General features: G+C 37.1%; 1 protein-coding gene across 1 annotated transcript in view; it reads left to right on the top strand.

The window, feature by feature from the left end:
• Window positions 1-25,589, top strand: part of Malrd1 (MAM and LDL receptor class A domain containing 1) — a 602,535-nt gene that overhangs the window by 564,933 nt on the left and 12,013 nt on the right. The window lies entirely within an intron of this gene.

Here is a 25,589-nt window from a genome sequence, read left to right as displayed (position 1 = left end):
TTGGTTATCAAATATCCATCTTTGTGTCATGAATGAAGGGGAGGCAGTTTGGACTTAAAAACAGCTTTTAACATAAAGGAAGAAGCAGTCTCACAAATCTAAGTGAAATCTTGGTTGTGTGTAGGAATATATACACACACATACACACACACATATGAATTGAGAGTGCTCAGGTGTGTGTGTGTGTGTGTGTGTGTGTGTGTGTGTGTGTGTGTGTGTGTGTGTGTAATGGGTAATAGATGGGGGTAGCATGTTGGCCTAGCAAACTAAAAACCTGTAGAGCAGGCTGGCAAACTGGAATTTCAAGTCTGAGTTGAATGGGCAGCCTTGAATCCCAAATCCACAGCACAGAATGCAAGCTGAGACTCAGGCAGGCTTTCTAAATTGTTGTCTTAAGTGAGATATTTTTTTCCTTTTTGAGAAAATTCAGTCTATATATTGAGGGCCACCCAGATTGTGGGTAAGTAAATTAAATAAACAAAGTCTCTATTTAACCTAAAGCAAGTTATATTAGCTTAAAGTCAGAATACATATAAACAAATACTTTCCCAGAAGCATCTAGATGAGTATTTGATCAAACAACTGACAGGACATCACACCCTAACCTGACCACAGTGACACATCAAGTTAATAAGTATATTGCATGAAAAGTTGTCATTTAGCAAAATTCTGAACTCACACCTTCTCCTGTTCTTGTCAGACTGTCTGTAACTCGAGGATACTCACAGATTTTGCAAGTAAATTTTGGTGACCCTATACTAAAAAATGACAGTAACTTTTTCTTTCTCTTTCCTGCTTATGTGTTATATGTAGTGTGTATTCATGTGGGTAAGTGCAAATGTACATACATGTTGATGTGCAAGTGTGTAAAGGACAAAAGTAAGCATTGGATGTTTTCCTCAATTGTTATCCACCTAATTTATTGAGACAGGATCTCCCACTGAACCTATGGCTTAGCTCACCAATTCAGGAAAGCTTGTCTGCCTATCTCCCTACACACCAGCCTCTTCATTCAGGTATTAATAACATATGGCAAATTTTCCGGCATTTTACATAGGTACTGACATTCAAACTCATGTCCTCAGCTTTTATCATAGGCACTTTACTGGATTTTGCTATTGTTCCCACTATTTGTATTCAATTGAGCACACCCTACCCCTTTTTTTTATGCTCTTCACCTCCATCCTTTGTTAAAGTCTACTTCTATTTTCTGATCCAACTTATTCTATTTTTCCTCAGTTTTTTATAAGTTAGTATTTAAAAGAAGTCATCAAGAATTTGTTTCTGCACATAGGTGGAATCTAAATAGTAACATCATGGAGGCCATAACCAGAGAACATTCCACAAACAAATAACACCACCAAAAAACCAAAATAACAGATTTACAGGCAGTAGATGGCACCTTCCCGACTTCTGTAGGGTGGCTGTTTCCTAAGACCCAGCTTTTGCCTACAACATGAAAACAAGCCTAATAGAAGATAGTTGTGCTGTCTCAGATTTGAACTAGGAGATTCACTACCCACCTTACCCTAACAAAGTACAAGCCTGAGTCAGATATTAAGGCTGCAATGAGGAGAGAAAAAGGGAGAGAAAAATGATGGTTGCTGTGGGCTTCAAAGTTAGGGCCATGATGTGTGGTGATAGGCCAAGATCTGAGAAATGAACGGAGAAGGAAGGCTGTTAATAGAGTATGGAGGAAATGAAAGATTTAGCAATCAGATTGCCAAATATAACAGAAGAGCACATTCACAGCATTTGACTCAGTGCTCCTTTGTTTGTGGTTTTTATTGTGACACAGTGGGATCTGTACTTTCTAGAGCACATTCCTTCCCCTACTCCTTTGTGGGTTTTTTTGTTTGTTTGGTTGGTTGGTTGGTTGGTTTTTTTTTGTTTGTTTGTTTTGTTTTGTTTTGTTTCATTCTTTTGCTTCTGTTTTATTTTTTTTAATTGCCTTAAAAGTAAGAAGCTTCCTTGATTTGTGTTGATCCTCACTCCCCTTTCCCAACTCCCCTTTGTCCAAATCCCTCGGAAACTCTTCCTGTCCAGGAATGCCCCTCCCACTTTCAGGTCACATGTGCTATCTCCCCACTTCTCCTTGAAAGCCTTACTTGCCCCTTATCGTGAGCATGGTCCCCTTTCTGGTTTCTGTTTTCAAGGCATACACACACTCACACTCACATAAATAAAACACATATAAAATGAGAAGCTAGGATCTTCAAAGGAGAAAGAGGACTTGGCATTTGTCTTTTTTGAGTCTTTTATTTCCACTCTTCTTAATTCAGTTGACTTGGATGGTAGGCAGGTGTGCCCTTCTTCCCTCAGGGGTCTGTGTTTTATCAAATACCCCATTCTCTTTTTTCCTCTGGTTTCCAGAATTTATCCCGAAAGTTCTTAGTCCACTTTACTACCAAGACCCAAAACATTTAAGACAGGTACTTTCAGTTTGTTATTGAGCCATTCAGCCACGCACTTCACAGCCCACACCAGAGGCCAAGGGAGGTCTTATTCATTCGCCCAGGGAAGTGAGGAGATCCTCATAGGAACCAGCTGTAGCCCAGAGAGATGGCTCAGTGGGGAAATGAGCCACCAAGAAGGAATCACCTGAGTTTGATCCCTGGAAGTCACAGGGGAAAGGAAGAAAACTTTTCCTCTGACCACAGGATCCCTCAACCCAACCCACATAAAATTATAAAGGAACCAGTATAACCTAGTCCATATTAAAACAGAGGACCACTGACATTCTCTACCACAGGTTTTTCAGGGAAATTTCTCAGGGAAATTCAGCAAAATGGCTTCAGCAGGGTCTTTTTGCAGATGATCCCATTTCATATTAACTCTTCCAGAAGGAAACCCATTTAACACACACTGACATCTCCACTCCCACACCCTCTCCTCAGACAACCCCCCCTCTGACTTGTATACATCTTAAATATCATTAAATACTTAAATACAATTAAAATAAATTTGGATAATCTGAAAATGGAGCCACCAACACCCAAGAAGTTTTGCGTAAAATATTTGAGATAAGCTATAAAGAAAGAGAATGAAATACATCTTTACCAATGTTTTCCCTCTCTCTCTCTATCCTTCCTTTCCTCCCTTCATGTTCCCTTTCCTTATCCCCTCCCTCTTTCCTACTATCCCTTCTTTTCCCTTGTTTCCTTTCCCCTGCCCAGACTTCTCTATTTTTTCTTACTCCTCAGTCGCTCCATCTCTTCTTTCCTGGCTAGAGGACAGGGCTGTCTTTTATTTAGGCCAGATGATCTTATAATTTGTGTAATTTAACTAGTTTAGCATTTTGGTATTTCATGGGATTATTATTTGTGTGTTTACTGTATGTATATATGTAAGGAGTAAGGTTTTTACCTCCCGCCACAGGTCTTGTCCCACCGCCGCCCCAGCCCCAATTAACACAGAGACTCTGTAATTGATATAATGCTGTTGGCCAGGTACTAGTTTCTTATCAGCTAGCTCTGTCTTAATTATTAACCCATTTCTGTTGATCTAATATTTCCACGTGCTTTCTTCTTACCAGGGAATGGGGCAGGCATCTCGTCTCCCCAGTCTCTCCATCTTGACTCCTCCTTACTACTTCCTCTTTCCTCCTTGTCTCCTAGTCCCTCCTATCTTCCTTTCCTATTGGCCAACAGTGCTTTATTAATTAACCAGTATGAAAAACTTATATACAGAATGATATCTCCCATCATCTCCTCTTTTCTGTCTAAATAAAAAGAAGGGTTTTAACCTTAACATAGCAAAATATATCACACAACAGTTATCAAGTAAGAATCACAGTTAACAATATTTAGTCCCTTAACATTTAGCAAGATTTAAAGGAAATATTTCATCATCTATCCTATCTTTGTGTCTAAAGACCTATATGTAACTTATCTGAAATCCTAACTAAGGAAAATTATAACCTTAACTATTTGTCTTCAACTCCTTCAAAGACCACAGAAGGATAGTATATAAACTCTAGAAATGACAGAGACATCTTGCCTTGTCAGACACCTGAAGTTCTTCTGTAATCTTCCATCTTCAGCCCATAGGCCATAGTGTGTCTGGCAGACTCTTCAGCAAAGCAGGAAACTTTAAACTGTCTTCTTGTATTGGCAGTTTGTCAGTCACTTTTCTCTGTGTCCTGCAGACTGTCTGGCAGACTCTTCCGTGAAGCAGGAACTTGAATCAGCAGTCACTTTTCTGTGGGTCCTTCATGTCCAGTTTATATAGCATAAAGTCAAACAGTCCAGACAAGAGCAGTATCTTGTCCAAATGGCTAGTCTTGACATATTGGAAGCAAACTCTATAATGCGTTTCTTCAATGTCCATCTTTATGACACCGGTGGTGTTGCCAGGAGCAATTGTCTCACTGTCAAGAAAACCCTAAACCATTTTAAATGCCATATTTTGTAGGTCTTTGAAAGGTGTGAAGAATGTCTATCTATCTCAAATACATGTCTGTATATCTAGAAATCTTAACTAACTTAACTATAAGATCTGACTGTAATAGGTACTATTTATAATCTGTATTGAATTATACATTACATTTCTAAATTAGCTATATAAACACAATACCTAAACAAAAGAAGAAATATACACATCACAAAATTGACCTTAAATTGTATCAATAAATGAAAATCCATTCCAAAACAAAGTATTCATATCTGTACCATAATTCCCTTTTTACCTTTAAAAAGGTTGGTTAGGGTCATTAACCATTTATAACCAAGCCCATTTAAATGAAAACAAACATTTATAAACAATGTTTGGGAATTTGGGTGTCGTTCTTTCCAAACTACTTCCCGCTGGTAAGGGGTGCTGTCATGGGGGAATCCTAAGAAGATGCAGAAATCCTGGCTGTAGTCTGCAAGGCTGCCTTGTCCAAGCTGTTTTGAATGTTGGATGACGTGGGACTCTGTTTCAGGGGATCTGGCTTGATCAAACCACATTAAGTCTGGAAGGAATCCACAGTTTTTCATTTTCTGTGGAAACAAAAATGGAAATCCTTTTCCCCAGTAACTTGTTTGTCCTTAGACTTAAATTTTGAAGTCAAAGCATTTTTAAAATATATAAGTTGAATTGATCCAGCAGCATTTGTTTTAACAGTTGTTATTATTTCCTCAGCAGTCAAACAATACAAAGACAATATAATGCTGTACAGTATGCAGATTCTCTCCATCTTTATGTGGCCCTTTTTTTATTATTCTGTTTCTTTTTTATTTTTTGAGACAGGGTTTCTCTTGTAACTCTTATCTGTCCTGGAACTCACTCTGCATACCAGGTTTACTTGGAATCACAAGAGATCTGCTTGTCTCTGTCTCTCCAGTACTGGGATTAAAGGCGTGTGCCACCACACCCAACTTCTTACTGTATTTTTAAAACTATTTTATTCCTTTTCTCTCCTGAGCCTACATATATTTTAGAACACACTGTAAACCTTTAGAGCTTTTTCTTTTTCTTTTTTTAACGTGAATCTCTCTTTACTGTAAATCTTTATCTTTTTTTAAAATCTTTATCTCTTTTTTTTTGGCCACGAGTCTTTTATCTGCTGAAATGAAAGTCATAGTTGTTTCTTCCGCAGTTTATCAAAGATGGCAGCAGGTACTTTTACTGCCAGCACTGAAAATTGTGCTTACCGCCTTGGTCTACGCTGCCATCCAGCAGCATGTTGCCAGCTTGGAGATGTGGTCACTGCCATTGCCAGCTCTCATACACACCAATAAATTCTTAACAGTGCTTCTTAAAAGCTGTAGGGTTTTTTGCCATTTATGCTGAGTCAGGAATCTTCCCTTAAAGGAGCCAGGCAAATATCTGCTTGTCTCTTGCAAAGCAGAGTCCAACCGAGAAAAATGCTGTTACCAAGAAACCTTGGTTGTTTCTGTTCTTTTGTTTCTAAAACCCTTTTTTAAGCTTTTATTAAATTTTAAGTGGAAGATCTTATTAGCCACGTGGGCGCCATATGTATATCTGGTTTAATTTGAAATTACAGAGACCAGCAGCGGGAGGAAAAACTTTACTCCTTACATATATTCTCACATGGGTGTGGGCACCTGTATGTATCTATTCAAATGGGTGTGTAGGTGTGCATTTTGCACATGTGGGCACATGCATGGAGAGGCCAGAGGTCCATGTTAGATTCTTTGATAACTCTGTACTTACTTTTAAGTTTTATTGTTTAAAACATTCATATATTCATATAATGTGTTCTTTTAACCAAATCCAATTCCCACTCCCCTACTGTCAACTCCTCTCATACAGCAGTACGTTTTTTCTTTTTAAATAGCTGCTGAATTAATTCAGTACTATCAGCATAAGTATTGTGTAGTGCCATCAAGTGGGGCATGAGCAGCATATCAGGAACATCAAAAGGAAAGGCTCTCTCCTCCTGCAGGCATCAATGGCCAGTAGTTTTTTCAGCAAGGGGGAGGACTTTGCTTTAGCAATGCCTCCATCACCCATGCTGGGCTTTGGACCAACTTGACCTTGGAAAGATCTAGTCCTTTCTGTCACAGTTGCTGTGAGTCCATGTGTGCAAGGACATACCATGTCTGGAGAAGAATTTCACAGCAGTTACCTACTACCTCTAGCTCTTTCAATTTTACAGTCCCTATTCCACAATGAATCCTGAATCTTGGATCTTAGAGAAGAATAGGATAAGGTGACCATGGTATCTTTTATTCTCTACACTTTTACTAGTTGTATGTCTCTGTATTAATCATCATCTAATACAAAAAGAAACTTCTCTAATGAGGACACAGAGCTGCACTAATTTCTGGGTTAAAAGATGAGTATTTGAGGAAGTTTGGGGGCAGTTTAATACTATGTCCCTTTGCCAGAGCAATATAATAGATTCTGCTCTAGAGCCTATGACCTACACAACCAAAGGTTTGGGACCCAGTTAACAGTGTTCTGTCTTAATTATCATATATGAGGTTGGTTATGCCTATCTCTGATGTCATAGGCTACCAGAAAATAAAATCACATTTCCAGGTAAGGGTTGACACCCTTCAAGTTGCTGGTCAACAGGGTCTCAATGAACTCTTATATACAAGCTATCACAATTCCTCTTGACTACCCACTAGAACTTGTTATTAAGTTTTATTGTCAAAGATGCCATATACTTACTTAATGTCATGAAGAAATCAAGCTGGAACTGACCTGGAAGTTTAATTTTTGCTGGTTAATTGTCATAGTGCCAGAAGGTACTTTGCATAACACTACTAGGGAAGAAAGAAAATTATTCAATAATCTTACTTAGTCGTGAACTATTCAAGTTGCAATAACAACCACCCAGTCAAGATTTGCTCCTTAGTTAAATAGTTGCATGCCCTTATTTCTTTTCAATTAGATTTGAGAGCTTCTCCATAATACCTTATCTTTTGAAACATGGTTTCTCACTTATCCTGAATCTCAATTCAAATAAATACAAATAAGTTGGCTATCCAGTGAGCACTAGGAATCCATCTGTCTTTCTCCCATCTTATATGTAGGTATTGGTGATGTGAACACACTTTTTCATGTTTGCATGGCAGGTACTTTTCCAACTGAGACATGACCCCAGGTTCCTATGAAATTATTTTTAAGGAACCTCTATAATATCAACTCTTTTATTTATTAAACTTACAAACTTTTAAATGTAGATACCAACTTAAGATATAAAGAGTGTACTGATGTGTGGAGAAATAGCTCACTCAGAAGCATGTTCACCATATGAGCTGGAGCGCCTAAGCTCATTTCCCAGAATTCATATTACAGACCCTGGTGTGACAGATGGTCCATGCAATCCTAGATCTGGAGAGTGAGATCTAAGCAGATCCCTCAACTCACTGACTAGTCATCCTAGCCCACATGGTGGGTTTCAGACCACATCAAGAGATAAGGTATTCAATCCTATTTGGTTTTGGTATCATGCCAATATGTTCTTCCATTTTGTCAATATTAGTTACTCAAAACATTGTCCTCACCATGCATTTACAGAATTTATTACATGATTTTGTAACAGCTATTTTCATTTTAGTGAATGTTTTTATGCCACAGCACATAACATTATTTGCATAATTAGTTCCCAATACATTATAATAGATGAGTATTTATGTTTTATTGGGTGGTATCACAACACCTAAAAATTAAATCCAATAAAACAAAGATATTGGCATAGAAATATACAACAAGTTGTTTTGCCTTGAAGTCATATGAAATATTTGGCCAAGAGATGATTAAGTAAAATAACAATAGCTTACTTAAAAATAATGCTAAAAGCCAATGTACACAAAAATCAATTTAAGCAAGAAAATATCACCCTCCACAAGTAAGCCTTGACTTAAGGTTTTCATTAAATGTTATAAAAAGAATCTGTGGCACAAGAGACCCTTCAGTAACTTGAAAGAAAAATTTAATTAATTTCTTTTAAAATATAATATGGAGACTCTGTGCTCAGACAATATTAAAGACAGGGAAAAAGGCTCTTAAAATTGCTGTTAGAGATTTCATTTCCTGGTATCTGTTATGGTTTCCATGACCTTTGTATTAGCTACTTGCCCTTTTGATTGCAGGGAAAAGAAAGCAAAGCTAGCTATCTTAATCAAAAATTAAAAGTTTAGTACAAGATCTGGGGTTTTTGGTGGGGTTCAAGGATAAAAATAAATGAGTTGGAGCATCAGCAAGACTAGAAGAACTTACTGTCTCTCATTTCTGCTGCTTGTTGCTTGCCATCTTTATGATTTTGTCTCTAGACATATTCTATTCTCTGTCCAATACAAAAACTGCCCACTAGAGGATGATTACTATTTATTTTTTCCTTCCCCCCAGACATGTAAAGAGATGAATTTTTTTCATGCTCCAAAATATTCATTCCAAATGAAAAACTTCTAATTACCCATCTTGAGTCAGGCACCCACGTCTCATCAAATCATAAATGGGTAAGATTTGGGGCATACCAATAATGCACATGTGCCATATAGAACAGCTAAAATCTCATAGTTGTGACAATGCACAAGAAGGTAGTCACTAGGGTTTCAATAGTTGTTCATAGGGGCTGGTGAGATATCTCAGCAGATAACCTGTGTTAAATTTGGTTCCCACATACAGGTCAGGAGATCAAAATTGGTCCTTTCTTCAGCTATAGCCAGGTTGTACCTACTCCTTTTCTATTTTAAACTGTATCATCTTTGGTTAGGGAAAGTCGGCTTAAACAAAAAAAAGCAAAAACAAAAAAATGGTAAGTTTATTTTCCAACCTCAGCATATATGACCCACAAATATTGTATTAATTTAATAAACAAAGAACAAAATTTAAAATTAAATATTTTATTTACCCATAGAGGGAAATAAAAAGTACATGAAAATTGCTACAAAAGTTTAGATATAAAATATTTCTTTAAAAATTTACAGGAATATAATTAATTCAAACTGGAGTCTTGGAGTCCAAGATCAAAGTGTGGTAGTTTCCCATGAGACCTATTCTGTCTTCCCTTGCACATGGTCACCAATTTTCTGTGTCCTCACAGGACCTGGAGTAGAAACTCAAGTGTTTCTTCCTCGTTTAAAAGGACTCTAATCCCTTAATTTAAGGAGGTTAAGTCTTTGACCTCAAATAAACCTAATTACTTTCTAATCCCATCACTTGAAAGGCAAGGACTTCATCATGTAAATTAGAGGACTTAAAACATTCTGCATGTAACAGCATGAACAACATCAGAATGACCGCTGAGTAGGAGTGATGCTGCTCTTAGGAATGTGTTCATAGACAAGTCATAACTCAAATGAACAAATACTTATGAAGAGTCCTCAGGGCTGGAGAGATTGCTCAAACATGAAGGGTACTTGTTTGATTCTGTTGAGTGTAATGATAGAATACAGACTATAATCCTACAAGAGTGAAATGGGGAGAAAGAATGAAGAAAATTATGCCTGCTTATATTTCATACAAAAAAAAAAAAAAAAAAACAGGGACGTTCAGGATTCCCTATCACAGACCAGCTATATGTGCTTATTGGCCCATAAACATCAATGATACTTCCTTGAGATTCTTGAATAAGTGGCATAGGTTCTAAAATAAAATATATCTTCCTATTAAACTTTCTTTGTCATATACATTCTCAATGCAAACACTTTGTATACTAAAATGAATCTTTGAAGGCAGAAATTTAGCTACTCTTCAAGTTTTAAATCCCCTGATGGGACTAATCTGAACCCAGCAATGAATATTTATTCTAAGCAAAACCTTACTTACTCTCTGCCTAAAGGCATTCAGCAGCTTTGGTAGCTGGAGGAGTCTCTTATGAGCTTGTGCAAGTCTCATAAATGAACACTTATCCTTAGCAACCAGAATGCTACTAGCACAGTTGCCAAAGGTGTTATAAGGAACAGGAAACCTGTGCACTCTTCAACAGTCCTCATTTGCATTCATCTGTAAGTCACAATGCCCATTTTCACATCCTGAGGACAGGAAAAGCAAACTCTCAATCTCAGTGCCTAGCTCACTATTGAATTTCTGTAGAACAGGGTTCTTGAAAACAGTATCAAGCTATAATGATATTTTTCTAGTTTCCCTAATCTCTATTTAAAGAAGGTACTTAAGAATCCTGTCCCTTTATACTTTTCCCTTAATTCTATCTTTTTTTCTTGTTGTACAATGGTAAGAAGATCTAAAATAGATGCCCCAAAGTGTATTCTCACAGCTCATAAGTTGTTTTTCTTTTACACCCCATTTGTACTAGAGAGCGAAGTATCCAAGGCAACTCTTGATGTATGATTTGAAGGTGGTACAATCTGGGGAGCTGGCAACTCAAACTCATGAAGAGTGCTATAAAGAGGAGGTAGCATTTGTGTTGAGCTCTGAAGGAAGAAGAAATCTTGTTGAGTTAAAAAAAATACAAGAAAATATGGAGATTTGTGGTCTCAAAAATGGCACAATGAATTGTAGCATATGAGAAGGTAACTAAATAAATTACTATTTAAAATGTATGTGGCAGAGACACTAAAGGGCTTGAACGCCAACTAAAGAAATTCCAATTTACATATATATATATATATGTATATATATATATATAATTTTTAATTTAAATTTGAAACAAGCTGGTTTTACATGTCAATCCAAGTTCCCACACCCTCCCTTCCTCCCCTATCCCCTCCACCAACTCCCATCCTATCCCCTTTCTGCTCCCCAGAGAGGATGAGGCCTCCTTGGGGAGTCTTCAAAGTCAAAAAATGTTATCTTCTGACTGTTTTAAGAGGTCCACTTTCTACTACCAAATGGGGTAGATTTTTTTAAATTAATTAATTAATTATTTATTTAATGTGCTTGTGTGCCTTAGTGTGTGAGTGAGTGTGTGCGTGCGTGCGTGCATGCGTGTGTGTGTGTGTGTGTGTGTGTGTGTGTTTTGTTTAGAGGCTGACCCCAAAAGATTACACCAAAGAGTCCTATCACCTGCAATTACATTGTATGTTGTTAATTAGGAACATTTGAAGAGAGGAATGGTAAGAGGGTTAGGTATTTATAGTCTGATAGTTCTATAGGTAGCCCTTCTTCCCACATATCCCCACTCTTGTAGCTGGCTTCCAACACTCTTATTCTATCTCCTTCTTTCTGAAGTGGTGACAGACCTACTGTTCCTAGCCCAGAATTCTCCACTATCCCTCAAGGGTTCTCTGTATTCTGGCCATATCGGTGTGTAAGCAATGTTTTACCAAACACATTTATTTTCCAGTTTGAGTATGTCAGCCATTTCCCACTAGAAATCTACCTAATACAATTCAAGAAAGTGTATAAAGCAAATTAATGCCAAGATCATGTCTATGTTTAAAAACAAACAAAAGAACAGGTGAGACTAGGTGGGAGACTGAGAAGAGGCCTGGAAGTCTAGGGACAAATCTCTATTCCAAAGTTCAGGTGAGACAAAGTTAGGACTTGACTTTAAGAAGCAGGATATATATAATACAGGAGGTAAGGGGAAAAGAATAAGAATTAAAGCAGATTACAGAGCATCAGACTTGGGTGATGGCTTAACTGATATTGCTGATGAGACCAACCCCAAATCAGGAAGAAAGCAGGCTTTGGCAATAAAGAAATAAACTATTTTGATATTTTGCATTTTCTTATATGTCAAGTTATAAAACTGGACTATCCTACCATGTATAAGTTATCTTCAAACTGTAGGCTACTGGTACATATTTTTAATATTTTTACATAGTCATCTCCTGAGCAAAAATAGTCATAGAATCATAGATCTGATATTCAACTTACAACATTTTCTAGTATACTTTATTATGAAATGGTATCATATAGTTACAGCATTTGTGCTCCTTAAATTAATCTTTCACATAACTGGCATTACAACAGAGAAAATTGAACCATGTTTTTAATCTTTTTATTTTTTTAACATAACTTCTTTGTTGAATCTTTGGGAATTCCATGTCATGCACCTTAATTCCACTCACTTCTAAGTCCCTGAATATCCTCTCATAACACTTGATGCCCCCCCCCCAAGAAACTTGTTAAAAAGAACCAAAACAAAACAAATCAAACAAACAAAACAGAACCAACAAACCAAACAACCAAACAAAAAACCTCCTTGATTTTTCCATCTTTCCCATTTTTTCCAACAACTCTTCATTTGTCCTGGTGGCTTTGGAAGCTGTGTCACACAGTATATGCTATTATCCAATCAGCTTTACTAGCAAATGTTCATTGCAATTAATCATTGGTCCATTTCAAGGCGTCCTGTTTTCTGGTATGCTATCATCACGGGATCCTCACCGGGACTCCTCTCTGATATCCTGTTGTTTCTTGGAGTCACAGAGATCCTGCAAATACAGGGTTCCACTGGAACAGTGACTTCATGAGCTCCAGGTAGTCCTAGATGGGGTAGATTTTAGGGTTGGGCCAACCAGGAACCCAGTTGTGGGCCTGGAGGATAGCTGAGCTGATCAGCCCCAGTCACTGAGGCCACCCGTCTCAGGTAAAGGGAGCAGAGCCACCTCACCTATGACCATGTCATAGGGTCAGTTCTCCTCTGCCTATGGTAGGGAGTGGGGCTATCTTTCCCTGGATGGCTGGGGCCAGCTCTCTTGATATTCAACTCACAACATTTTCTAGTATATATTAGTGTGAAATGGAATCATATAGTTTAGTGTTTTCACTGCTTAAATTAAGCCTTCATATAACTGGTGTTACAATTGCTGCTGTGTGAATTAAATCATTTTAAAGTTCTCTTCTGAATTTGAAATAGCCTGGTTTAAATCAGATATTAAGCCAAGCTCTCTGGGATGCCTAGGAATTCCCTGGTTAACATGTAACTTACTGCATTAATCCTTTCAACCCTTAAGATGCCTTTCATTTGACACAGTATTGTCCTACTTATAAGTTTGTTTCATGAGTCCCTGAAGGAGATGTGGTATGCTGACAAAAGTAAAAGTAATATAACTTATAGAAAAGAATTATTTAAGACACCTGGAAAATTTTCCTATAGGACCTAAATTTTGCTTTGTAACTACCTGATGGTTACAAACATCTAAGACCCAGTTGTTTCAATTCTGTTTGACAAATTTTTGAGGAAAAATATGTTTAATTGTCTTGCATCTTGCTGCTTAACACAAGACAAATATTTCACTTAAAGAAATGGTTATAGCAAAAAAAAAAAAAAAAAAAAAAAAAAAAAAACCCAAGCAAACAAAAACAAAACAAAACAAAAAAACTATAGGACATAAAAATTTGCCAAAAAACAACAAAATGTAAACATTGTATAGATGGACTTTTCTGTCCCTACAGCCAGATCCCAAATAAGCACATGGAAACTTCTTATTAATTATGAAAACTTGGTCAATAGCTTAGACTTGTTTTTAACTAGTTCTTATAACTTACATTAACCCATTTCTATTAATTTACATGCTCACACATGGCTCATGGCTTGTTAACTCATCTCCTATGTGTCATGCTTCCTCCTTGTCTCCATATTTCTTCTTCCCAGTGCCTTCTATGCCTAGAAATCCTACCTAGGTATCGGCCATTTCAGTTTTTTATTAAACAATTGCATATATCTTTACACAGTGTAATCAAATATCTACCAACACCGAAGTCTTGTAACCTGGGCTCTATAGGCTAAATAAGGCCAAAATATAGGTTGGGTTATGAACACAAAGGACTTATTGATCAAATGAAGATAGAATAATTTTCCTGAAACACCAGGAGAAAGAACAAATTTCCAGAAATCTTTCACTTAATTCCTTCTTCACTGTAAAAATAAAAAATGAAAAACAAGCACTTTCATTAAGGCCAAATTCAAAAATGTTATCTTCTCCCATCATTCCCATGGCATCATGAGATAAAGGAACCAGTGTCCTCAAGCATGATTTTACTTGGCTCATTGACATGTTTCTATGTCTCATATAACAGATACCAACCATCATGATAGGTGAATCCCCTGCCATACATACACATTTATACCTCTAAGTTCAACAAATGGCAAATATTCATTTCATCTATTTTTTAACCATGTCTATCCTTGGGTATTGGAGTTCAGATTTTATATTACAAATACTACACATTCTCTAATTTTTCATCTAATAATTCCAGAAGATGATTGGAAAATGCTTGAATATCTCTGTTTTCCTGTAGAATTTTCTTTAGTTTTGACTGACTTCTATTCTGTTCTATGGAAGCCAAAAGGACATGTAAAGGAATGCAAGGTGATGTTTACCTGTGTGGCCTTTGACCACTGGTGGGCTTCAAATTCAATCTTTGTTTAGAGTTGTTAATACTAGAATTGTAGTGAAGAGAGTCTCAAAATTGCTAGTTCGTAATCTATGAAAAAAGCCAAGCAACAAAAATATTGGCATTTTAGGAAGCAAGATATCAACTAGATGTGTTGGTGAGATTGATGCAGTCTTTGTATTAAACTATTTCATTTGGATGGTCATATGTGTGACTGATTTTAGCCCTTAAGTTACATTGGCATCTGGCAACTTAATTATTACTGTCATTTATAAAAATAATATTATCCCACTTTTGTTTTTCTTAGATCAAAAGGTCATTTCTAAAAGATTTTATGAAGTTTATGTTAAGAATATAAGACATATTTATAAATCATAATACAATTTTTACATATTCTATTTTAATACCTTATCTCACATTTGTTTAAACACTTCTCCAATCATTTAAGATATTTTATTTGACCATATAAATTCAGTCTGATATCAGTATAGAAAAATCAAAGCTTCACAGTGTGTGCACATGTTAGTATGTTATTATTAAGTATCTAAAACTTTTACTAATATATTAGTTTTAGGCATGACTATAGAAAGACAAGTATTTGCAATAAAATATGAAAACCGTTTTACTGTTTACAAGTCCCATATTGTAATTAGTCATTCTAAAGATAACCAATCATGATTATTAGTGTGCCTATATCTCTGTTAGGTAGAGGTAGTTCCTGGACAGGATTCGTTTTTCAGAACGTTTGAATGTCTTCTGTTTGTCATTGTAAATCTTCCATACAAGAAAGATGATGTCTTAGAGCCTGACATAGTTTCAGGTTGTATTGTTTCCTCCTGACCAAGCAACTGTGGTAGACAAATATGCTATAAATAAATCAGAAACACTCCTATTAAGTAATGAAACTCAGGAAGGCAGAGATGGCAAGTGAGCTTATTTGTCAGCAGTACAACATATAGTGTTACAATTATGTGTAAAAAGTATGTCCAGTACCCTTGAGTAGACAACAGAACTTAATTGAGATTTATTTATGTCACTAGAAACTAGACTGGGAAGGCTGAAGTTTTATTTTTCCCCAGTAACTGCTTTATTATCCTTACAATGGACTTATTTTGTCTTGCAAATTTTTATTCACATGATTTCTCTTGAGAAGCATCCTTGGAGATAGTCCTACAATGTCAGCAGTCTATTTTCTGTGTTAGAATTTAAATCATACTAATGAATCAAAGAATACAAAGACAACAGCCCTTTGGAGATCAACTTACTTTCATCTTTGTGGGAAGGAAGAATCACAAAATCATAACTCTCAGAAGATTCTTTCATGTACTATTAGCAATGATCTTTTATGGACCAAATATGTGTTTAGTTATCTGAGAAGCTGAGGATATAAAAAATAAACAGTAGGAATGGGGAGACCAGGGGGTAGAAGTACTTGCTATGTAAGCATGACAGCCAGGGTTCCAATTCTTAGCACTTAAAGAAAGGTAGTCTTGGCAACTTGTACTTAGAATCTTTATACTGGTGAGAAAAGACAGACCCAAGTAGTTTGCTGGTCAGTCAGCCTAGTCAAAACTGTGAGCTTTAGCTTCAGTGAGAGGCTCTTTCACAAAGTAAATAAATAAATAAATAAATAAAGCAAGCAGAGAGCAAAAGAGGTTATCAACCTCTTATGTCCTCTACTGAAGTGTGTGCATGCAAGCGCGCACACACACACATACAGTGGCACTATTCATAGCATGCATACAATATTCACAAATACACATTCCCAAAATAAATAAGTAAATAATAAACTATGTGCTAGTGAGGGAGGTACATGTAAATCAAACAGTCCCAATGCTGCAATAAATATATATCAACTACATAGAGTTATTTTCTAGGATGTACTTGGAAGTCATAGTGCTTTGAGAGTAATGGCAATATGATGGGGAGGTTGACTAAAGATTTGGTAAAGACGTGACACAGAAGATGAGATGACAAAAGGAGACCATCTCAGGAAAACAGAACCTGTCTAATAGCAGAAGTCCCAGAGATGATCAGTGTGAGTAATCCACAGATCAGATAGGAAAAGAAATGGCTGCAATTAAATGGGAATTCAATGTGCACAAATCAATTTAGAGCAATATACATAGATTGTTTACTGTGTTCTGCTGTGTCTATGACTCTTTTATATGTTTCTTGCAATAAAATGGTTTGAAACAACAATAAATAAATGGGACTTTATTACTTTTAAATTTCTTCTATTAAGCATTATAAACTGAAATCGGGTATAGATCTCCCCTCTTTCTAACTAAATATATTTTAAAAATCCAAAATGGCATATGTTTAAAGGAATTTGAGGATATTAAGAACACATAGTGAAATAAAACATACTCAACAGATTCCTTACATACTGTTGTCAACCTGAAATTAATTGTCTGCAAACTTTTCAAAGAAAGGAGTTGCTGGGTAATTGCTGAGGGAAATCACAGAAGCTAATAATTAACTTCAACATTGCAATCAGTTTTCAATCAAAATGATTGTATGACTAAAAAATTCAATAAGGACATTAGAGTGAGTTTTCATATTCTGCAATTCATAGGGGAAAGTACTTCATTCTGATGACTGAAAGCCACATAGTAAATGGTCTTCTTGAAGTGTGGGACTTCAAGTTGTCACAAGAAGGGACAGGAGGAATGTTTTCAGAATAGGTAGCTAGCAAAAAATTGAATGAAGAGTAGAGTCAATCAGGATAATGACCACTTCCTAATATTTGACAACACATGCGGTAAAACAGAGCTACTCAAACTGAATTTGCAGAAGGACCAGCTAGGATTAGGTTTAATTTCTAAACTATCTTAGGTTAATGCCTTTATAAGACAAAGGGTCATCAGAAAAATGAAATAGTAACACTAAATATTAGTGGAAATTGATATGAGAGGAATGAGAATATCCCTTTGTTTCCTCAAATGATATATTTTTAGTTTATATTTTTCTTTTTTTTGAGAATTCCATACAGTTATATAATGAAATATGGTCATATCCAACTCTAATATCTCCCCCGCCAACTTACCCATTTCTCCTCATCACGTCCAACACATTTTGATCAGGAGAGAGAGAAAGAAACCAGTGTCCAATTTCTTCTGTCCATTTCTACATAGGTCAGGGGATCATCAATGAAGGCTGAGTTTCTGTCCTCCAGCATCTGTCAACTGTCAATAGTGCCTCAAAAAGCACTGGACCTAGAAAGCACTCTCCCTCTTCTGCAAGAGTTTTGACAGTCTTGATCTTATTTGATCTTCTGCAGGTCACCCCAGGTGTTGTGAGATGATTAGCGCAACAGCCATGTTTTATCTGGACGATTCTTCATTCTTCCTCTTGCATCTTTCTGCCTCCTCCTTTGTGATGTGCCCTGAGCCATGGCAGGAAGCAGGGGCTTGACAAAGAGGTCCCACTTAGGGATGAGCACTGAGCACTCAGTCTCTTTTTTCTCAGGACGTTGTCTAATTATTTCCTGTGTATTAACTATTTCTCATGGAACAAAAACTTTTCTGCCCATGGTTGAGAAAAGCCCTTGTGTGTGTGTGTGTGTGCGTGCGTGTGTGTGTGTGTGTATGTGTGTGTGTGTGTGTGTGTGTGTGTGTGTGTGTGTGTGTGTGTGTGACAGTTTGACAATAACCCTGGAACAAATTAATTAACAAAATGAGTAAAATTCCATAACCTATGACTTCTCCAAATATGCAGGGCTTTTTGTTGTTGTTTTTCTTTTCTTTTCATCTTTAACCAATTTTACAGTACCAGGCATTAAATTCCCTGCTATGAAGCAGAGCTCAAATCCACCCAAAAAGAGCCTAGTTGGCCCAGAGCAGTCATGCCACTATTTACCAATAGACACACTCTGTGCCTACAAAGTCAGTATTATAACTTGCAGAGTCTAGTGCTATGGGACAGTTGGTGTAGCACCTTGTACTGCACTGCCCAACACTATGGAAACTAGTTATGAGGAAGGAACTTTCCCATTTTGTCTGAGATTGATTTCTGTATATCCCACAGCTAAAGAGTATGCTGTCTTCAGCAATAGTACCTTGTTATGTAGTCATGATAGATAACTAAGAGCAATGGCAATACCTCCCACTGCAGTTTTTATTTAGTAACCCTTGTCTTCCAGGAGCACCATTATCCACCCTTGTAGGTAATTACATTATATTAAAACTCTTTTTTAATGTCTTTTTTAATGTCCTATCTTAATTAGCTTATTAACTACTTGGCTTTCGTATACATTTTAGATGGTATTTATCAAAACTTCCCCCTCTCTTTCTTTTGTGTGTGTGTGTGTGTGTGTGTGTGTGTGTGTTACATGTTAAAGCTATAACTTTACCACTAAACCACATCACCAGCTCCAAATATTTACTGCTGGTTTTATATTATCTAATCATGAAACAAAGATTAATGGAACAGAAGCTACATATAAACTGCTCCCAGTGTTTATAGCAGATAGTTGATTAACGTATTCTTTTCTGAATAAAGTGAAAATGAAAGACATGTATATAAGAAAACAAATGTCACAATGTCCATTTTTTTTCTTAAAGATTCTTACATAAGTTTTTGCCTTTTCCTTGCCTAAATAATTAAGAAAACTCTAGGTAGTAAATAGCTAATGGCAGTCACAAATAAGGCAACATTTCAACCAAAGAGATTCACTGCCCCTGAGAATAGAAAAAGAAAAATTAAGGTGAATTGTCATGGAGTGCAATACAGGTGGTAAACCAGTTTATGTCAACAAGAGGAAATAAGTACTGATAAGAGGGCAAACAACAAATACAAACTAAAGTACAGAAGCTGTACTGAATTTGGCAATGCTTCTGGCCAGTGCAGAGGAAATTGAAAACAAACTGGAGAGTCTGGGATTTCTAACATATTTGGAAATTAGGCAGTGCAACAGGGTTAGCACATATCTTGAGAAGACATTCTAAAGGGATGATCATGGGCTCAGGTTAGGGACATATGTCAATCAAGAACAGTGAGACTTTATTTATCTGCTGATCAAATGCTTAAAAGGATCAGGGATCATTTCTGAACTCTACAAACACACACAACTCAGAGACTCTGGTTAACAACCACCCTGGGAATCATACTTAGGAACAAACAATGTAGGCAGGAAAGAATTTTAAATTATATTTAATCTTCCCCTTATGATATTAGCGTCATTATGTGTCTTCTGAACTATATACACATACCTGTCATCTTGAAATAAGAAATGATACATATGAACTTTTTATGCTATTTCTGTTTTGTCCATTCTTAATTTTTTTGTTTTAAAGACAGATTTTTATACTTTCAAATATTATTAAAGACTCCCAAGAACTTTCATCAACGTGGTTTCTATCTACCAAAATTTTTCTATAATAGAAATTAACTAAGAAATATTTGACTGTATTTTATTTACTTTAATGATGTCTTACATATTACCAAAAGTAGCATAAAAATACACATTTTAATGTATAATCATGCTTGGATTATAAGATGTGTGAGTTGCAGCTAATATTTTGATAACTTGTGATGACCTCTTTCTTCATGAATCTTCATCTTTCCCTCTAATTATCATCTATATATGATCCTCTAGTAGTTTTACCAGGTCAGGAAATACTTTTACAGTGTACTTTCAAATGCATATCCATAGGAAAACTCCTGCTCTGCATCTGGTTTGAGTTAGGTTCCTGTGAATTTGCTAATGCTGCACTTGAGAGGTGGAGTGATGACCAAGCTCTCACTGGCAGTTCCACTTTCTCAAGGTTGGGTTACAGGAACCCGGGTCAGTTGTATGCCTATAATTGCTTCCATATTCCGGCCATGTTCACATGGAAGTGCTCCATCGATCCTAGCTTGCTTTTAAACAGCCACAGGATTTATTTCCTGCATGAACAGATGAGAAGGAAATATGGCAACTCCTATCTCATTTTAGTGAGTTCAGCGAAATTTGGTGTTCTGGTGTTTTTGGTTCTATAACCCTAGATGATGAACTTTTCCTCTACATTTTATTGCATTTTTTACTTGTGTTTGTAAATGTAGTTCACTTTGACCTTTTCCTACAAAGTCTTTTGTCCTTAAGGACTTGGAAATGTAAACTTATACCTCATTGATATTTTTTTCCCACTCATCTTTGTGTTTCCTTTCCTTCTTTTCTATGTAATTTGGCGTTACCATCCCCTTCCCTTCTTTCCCCTTCTCCCTATCTTTTCCTTTCACCTTCTTCATCTCCCACAGATTATTTTAAAAAATAAAAGCCACCATATTTGCAAACAATTGGTAACGGATTATTTCATTCTCCTTATAACCCTTTCTTGTTTTTGTTTATCCAACTTGAGTTCAGCTTATATAGACCAGTGAGAGAAGGTCTCGTCACTGGATTTTATCCCTTCTTTTAATTTCTTAGGGTATCATGCAATGTTATTCTATCTTTGGCTTAGATTTAGTGTTTCATTTTTTTATGTTGACTTTGTTTTATCTTTTAATGTATGTGTTCATATGTGTGAATGTAAGTGCACATAGTCCATGGACTACATGTGGATGTTAGAGGACAGTCTTGCATATGGACTTCACTTGCTAACATATTTTAAATAAGTCTCTTGTCATTGGCCAGTGCTTATACCAGCTTCCTGGTATTCTGTCTCTGCCTCCCATCTCACAGTAGGAGTGCTATGATTACAGTGAACCACCACATTCAGCTTTATAGGCATTCTGAGGATATGAACTTAGATCCTTAGAACCTCATGCTTTGTAGCTAGCACAAGCAATGGGACATTGCCCGATCCCCTAATATTTACTTTAAAACAGGAACAGAAGAAAATGTCTCCAGAAAATTTTACCAAGCTTCTAAACCCATAAAGAACCTGTCCGCATTCTTTGTTAGCTGATTTTTCAGCAGCTTTTACTAAAAAATGTCTTGGTTTAGTCTCCACATAGTATTTTGAAAGACATTAAAACACTGTGCAATCCTCCTGCTGCCTTCTTAAAATAATGTTCTGAACTCATTATTTATACATGCTAGATGACAGTAGTAGGCTTCACATGATAAATGTTGCTTTCTTTCAGAGTGCCTGGCTTGTTTCCCTTTGAAAGTGTCGCCTTGGAATTGATTGTCCTGCATACATTTGACTTCTAGTATCATCACGTCATGCTTTTATCACACAGGGAATAAACGTATGATACCATTCTCATGTGCTATTTAATTTCTTCCAATTCCCTCCACATTCTCCCCACGACTATGCATTTATTCTGTTCTTTCACTGCACATTTTTGCACTCCTTAAGTATATTTTTTAAATTTATTTTATATAACAGAGTCCATTTAAATGAAAACAAACATTTATAGACAATATTTGGGAATTTGGGCATGGTTCTTTCAAAACTACTTCCTGCTAGTAAGGGGGGATGTCATGGGGGATTCGAGGGGGGGCTGTAGTCTGCAAGGCTGCTTTGTCCAGCTGTTTTGAAGGTAGGATCACCTTGTACTCTGTTTCAGGCGGTCTGCCTTGATCAAACCACATTAGTCTGGAAGGAATCCGCAACTTTTCATTTTCTGTGGAAACAAAAAAACAAAAACAAAAAAAAAAAATCCTTTTCCCTGGTAACTTGTCCTTCAACTTAAATTTTGGAGTCAAAGCATTTTTTTTAATTAAATTTATTATTTTACATGTCAATCCCAGTTCCCTCTCCCTCTCTCCTTCCTCCCCTCCCTCCCTCCTTCCCTCCTTCCCTCCCTTTTACCCTCTCTTCCCTCTCACATGCACCCTCCCCTCCCATCCCCCCCACCCCATTTCCATATGTAGGGGAATGCCATCCAGTTGGAGTCATGTAGATCTGACAGGTCATGTGAAGTAGGGACTAGGGCTTCTCTCCTGTCTCTAGATTAAGGCAGTTATCCCTCCATGGGGGATATGTTCGCAAAGTCCTTTGGTGCACCAGGGATACATCCTGGCTCCACTGTCTGAGGTCCCTTAGACTGCTTAGTCCTTCTGGATGAAACCCATATTCAGGGGGCCTGAGTCAGTCCCATGTTGGCATTCCAGCTATCAGTGTACTGGCCATTAGCTCCTCCTTGTTCAGGTAAGCTATCTGTATGTGTTTGTGCCGCATGGCCTTGTCCTCTCCATCTGCATCTGGGTTCTAGTTCGACTCAGTGTTTATGTATGGGTGTTTGATCCTGTTTCCCACAGGCATTAGCTGAGGGCTCCATGGATAAGTTAGTTGTTGATCTCCCTCTCTGGGAAGGGCATTTATGATAGCCTTTCCACGGAAGCTCAAATTGTTAGTTGGCAGCAGGCTTGTAGTTCTCTAGACCTTTATTTGGGTTCAATTTTATCTTCAAACCAATATTGGCTCCCTCTTTTATGTTCCCTCTCTCTCTCTCTCTCTCTCTCTCTCTCTCTCTCTCTCTCTCTCTCTCTCTCTCCTATCTTCTATTCCTAACCAGGCTCAATCTTCCTGGTCGCACAGGTTTTCCTTTCCTCCCCCTCATTTTCTCCTACTTCTCTCTCCAATCGCTGCCCCCCCCCACTTCCCCTGAGCTCTGGGGGACTTGTCCCTTACCAGTTCTGTTAGTGACTTTATATGAATATCTTAGAATACACCTTGTATCCTAGTTCCTCTGCTGGTGTGAATTATAAGCTGGTGATCCTTTGATCTAGGTCTAAAATCCATATATGAGTGAGTACATACTGTGTTCCTCTTTTTGTGACTGGGTTACCTCATTCAGGATGGTTTCTTCAAGTGCCATCCACTTGCCTGAGAATTTCAAGATACCATTATTTTTTTCTGCAGAGTAGTATTCCATTGTGTAGATGTGCCACATCTTCATTAACCATTTTTCAATTGAGGGGCATCTAGGTTGCTTCCAGGTTCTTGCTATTACAAATAGTGCTGCTATGAACATAGTTGAACAGATATCTTTGTGCATGGATGTGAATCCTTTTGGTATATGCCTAAGAGGGGGATTGCCGGGTCCTGTGGTAAACTAATTCCCATTTTCCTGAGGAACCGTCATACTGATCTCCAAAATGGATATATGAGTTTGCAGTCCCACCAGCAGTGGAGGAGTGTCCCCCTTTCTCTACATCCTCTCCAACATAAGACATCATTGATGTTTCTAATTTTAGCCATTCTGGCAGGGGTAAGGTGGTATCTCAAAGTTGTTTTGATTTGTATTTCCCTTATAGCTAAGGATGTGGAACACTTTCTTAAGTGTCTTTCAGCCTTTTTGATTTCCTCTATTGAGAATTCTTTCTTCAGTTTGGTACCCCATTTTTAATAGAGTTATTTGGTGTTTTGTTGACTAGTTTCTTGAGTTCTTTGTATATTTTGGAGATCAGGCCTATGTCAGATATAGGATTGGTGAAAATCTTTTCCCAGTCTGAGGGCTGCCGTTTGGTCTGGTCCACTGTGTCCCTTGCCTTACAGAAGCTTCTAAGTTTGAAGAGGTCCCATTTATTAATTGTTTCTCTCAGTGTCTATACACCTGGAGTTATGTTTCAATTTTTGTGGAATTCAGATTTTCAAAGTATGACCTGAAAATTGTATGAATTTCCTCTCTGTCTGTTTTTATGTTCCCCTTTTCATTTCTGATTTTGTTAATTTGCATGTTCTCTCTGTGCTTTTTCGTTAATTTGGCTAAAGATTTGTCTATCTTGTTGATTTTCTCAAAAAACCAACTCTTCGTTGCATTGATTTTTTTGTATTATTTTCCTGGTTTCTATTTTGTTGATTTCAGCCCTCAAGTTGATTATTTCCTGGCGTCTACTACTACAGGGTGAATTTGCTTCTCTGTGCTCTAAGGCTTTCAGTTGCGTTGATAATTCTCTTATGTGACTATCCTCTATTTTCTTCATATGGCCACTTAGTGCAATGAACTTCCCTTGTAGCACTGCTTTCAAGGTGTCCCATAAGTTTGGGTATGTTGTATCCTCATTCTTGATGAATATTAGAAAGTCCTTAATTGCTTTCTTTATTTCTTCTTTGACCCAGGTGTGGTGAAATTGCACATTGTTCAGTTTCCATGAGTTTGCAGGTTTTCTGCTATTTCTGTTGTTGAATTCCAACTTTAAAGCATGGTGGTCCGATAAGATACAGGGGACTATTCCTATTCTCTTCTATCTGTTGGGGTTTGTTATGTCACCTAGTATGTGGTAGATTTTAGCAGAGCAGAGTAGTGGAGCAGAGAAGTAGGTATATTCTTTTGTCTTTGGACGGAATGTTCTATAGATGTCTGTTAACCCCAGTTGAGACATAACTTCTGTTAGTTCTTTTGTTTCTTTGTTGAGTGTCTGATTTGTGGTCCTGTCTAGTGTTGAGAGTGTTGTATTGAAGTCTCCCACTATAAGTGTGTGAGGTTTTATATGAGCTTTGAGTTTTAGTAGGTATTTTTTTTTTTTTTTACGAATGTTGGTGACTTTGTATTAGGGGCATAGATGTTTAGAACTGAGACTTTGTGTTGATGGATTCCTCCTGTGATAAATATGAAATGACCGTCTTCATCACTTTTGACTAATTTTGGTTTGAAGTCTAACTTGTTAGGTATTAGGATAGTTACGCCTGCTTGCTTCTTATTTCCCTTTGATTGAGAAATCATTTCCCAACCCTTTACCCTGAGGTAATGTCTATCTTTGAAGCTTAGATGTGTTTCTTGTATGCAGCAGATGGATGGATTCTGTCTTCGTATCCATTCTGTTAGCCTGTGTCTTTTTATAGGTGAGTTAAGACCATTAATGTCGAGGGTGAGTAAGGGCCATTGATTGTTGATGCTTGTTTGATTTAGGTTTGTTGTTGGCAGTGGTAATGTGAATATATTAGTTCTGCTTTTCCCTTGGTTTCTGGTGTAGTTGGATTATCTGTTGCCTACATTTTTGTGGG

This window comes from Phodopus roborovskii, unplaced genomic scaffold (assembly GCF_943737965.1).
Source record: "Phodopus roborovskii unplaced genomic scaffold, PHOROB, whole genome shotgun sequence".
NCBI classification, from domain to species: Eukaryota; Metazoa; Chordata; class Mammalia; order Rodentia; family Cricetidae; genus Phodopus; species Phodopus roborovskii.
Note: the sequence above shows the minus strand (reverse complement) of the source record. Positions and strands in the feature narration are given on the sequence as shown.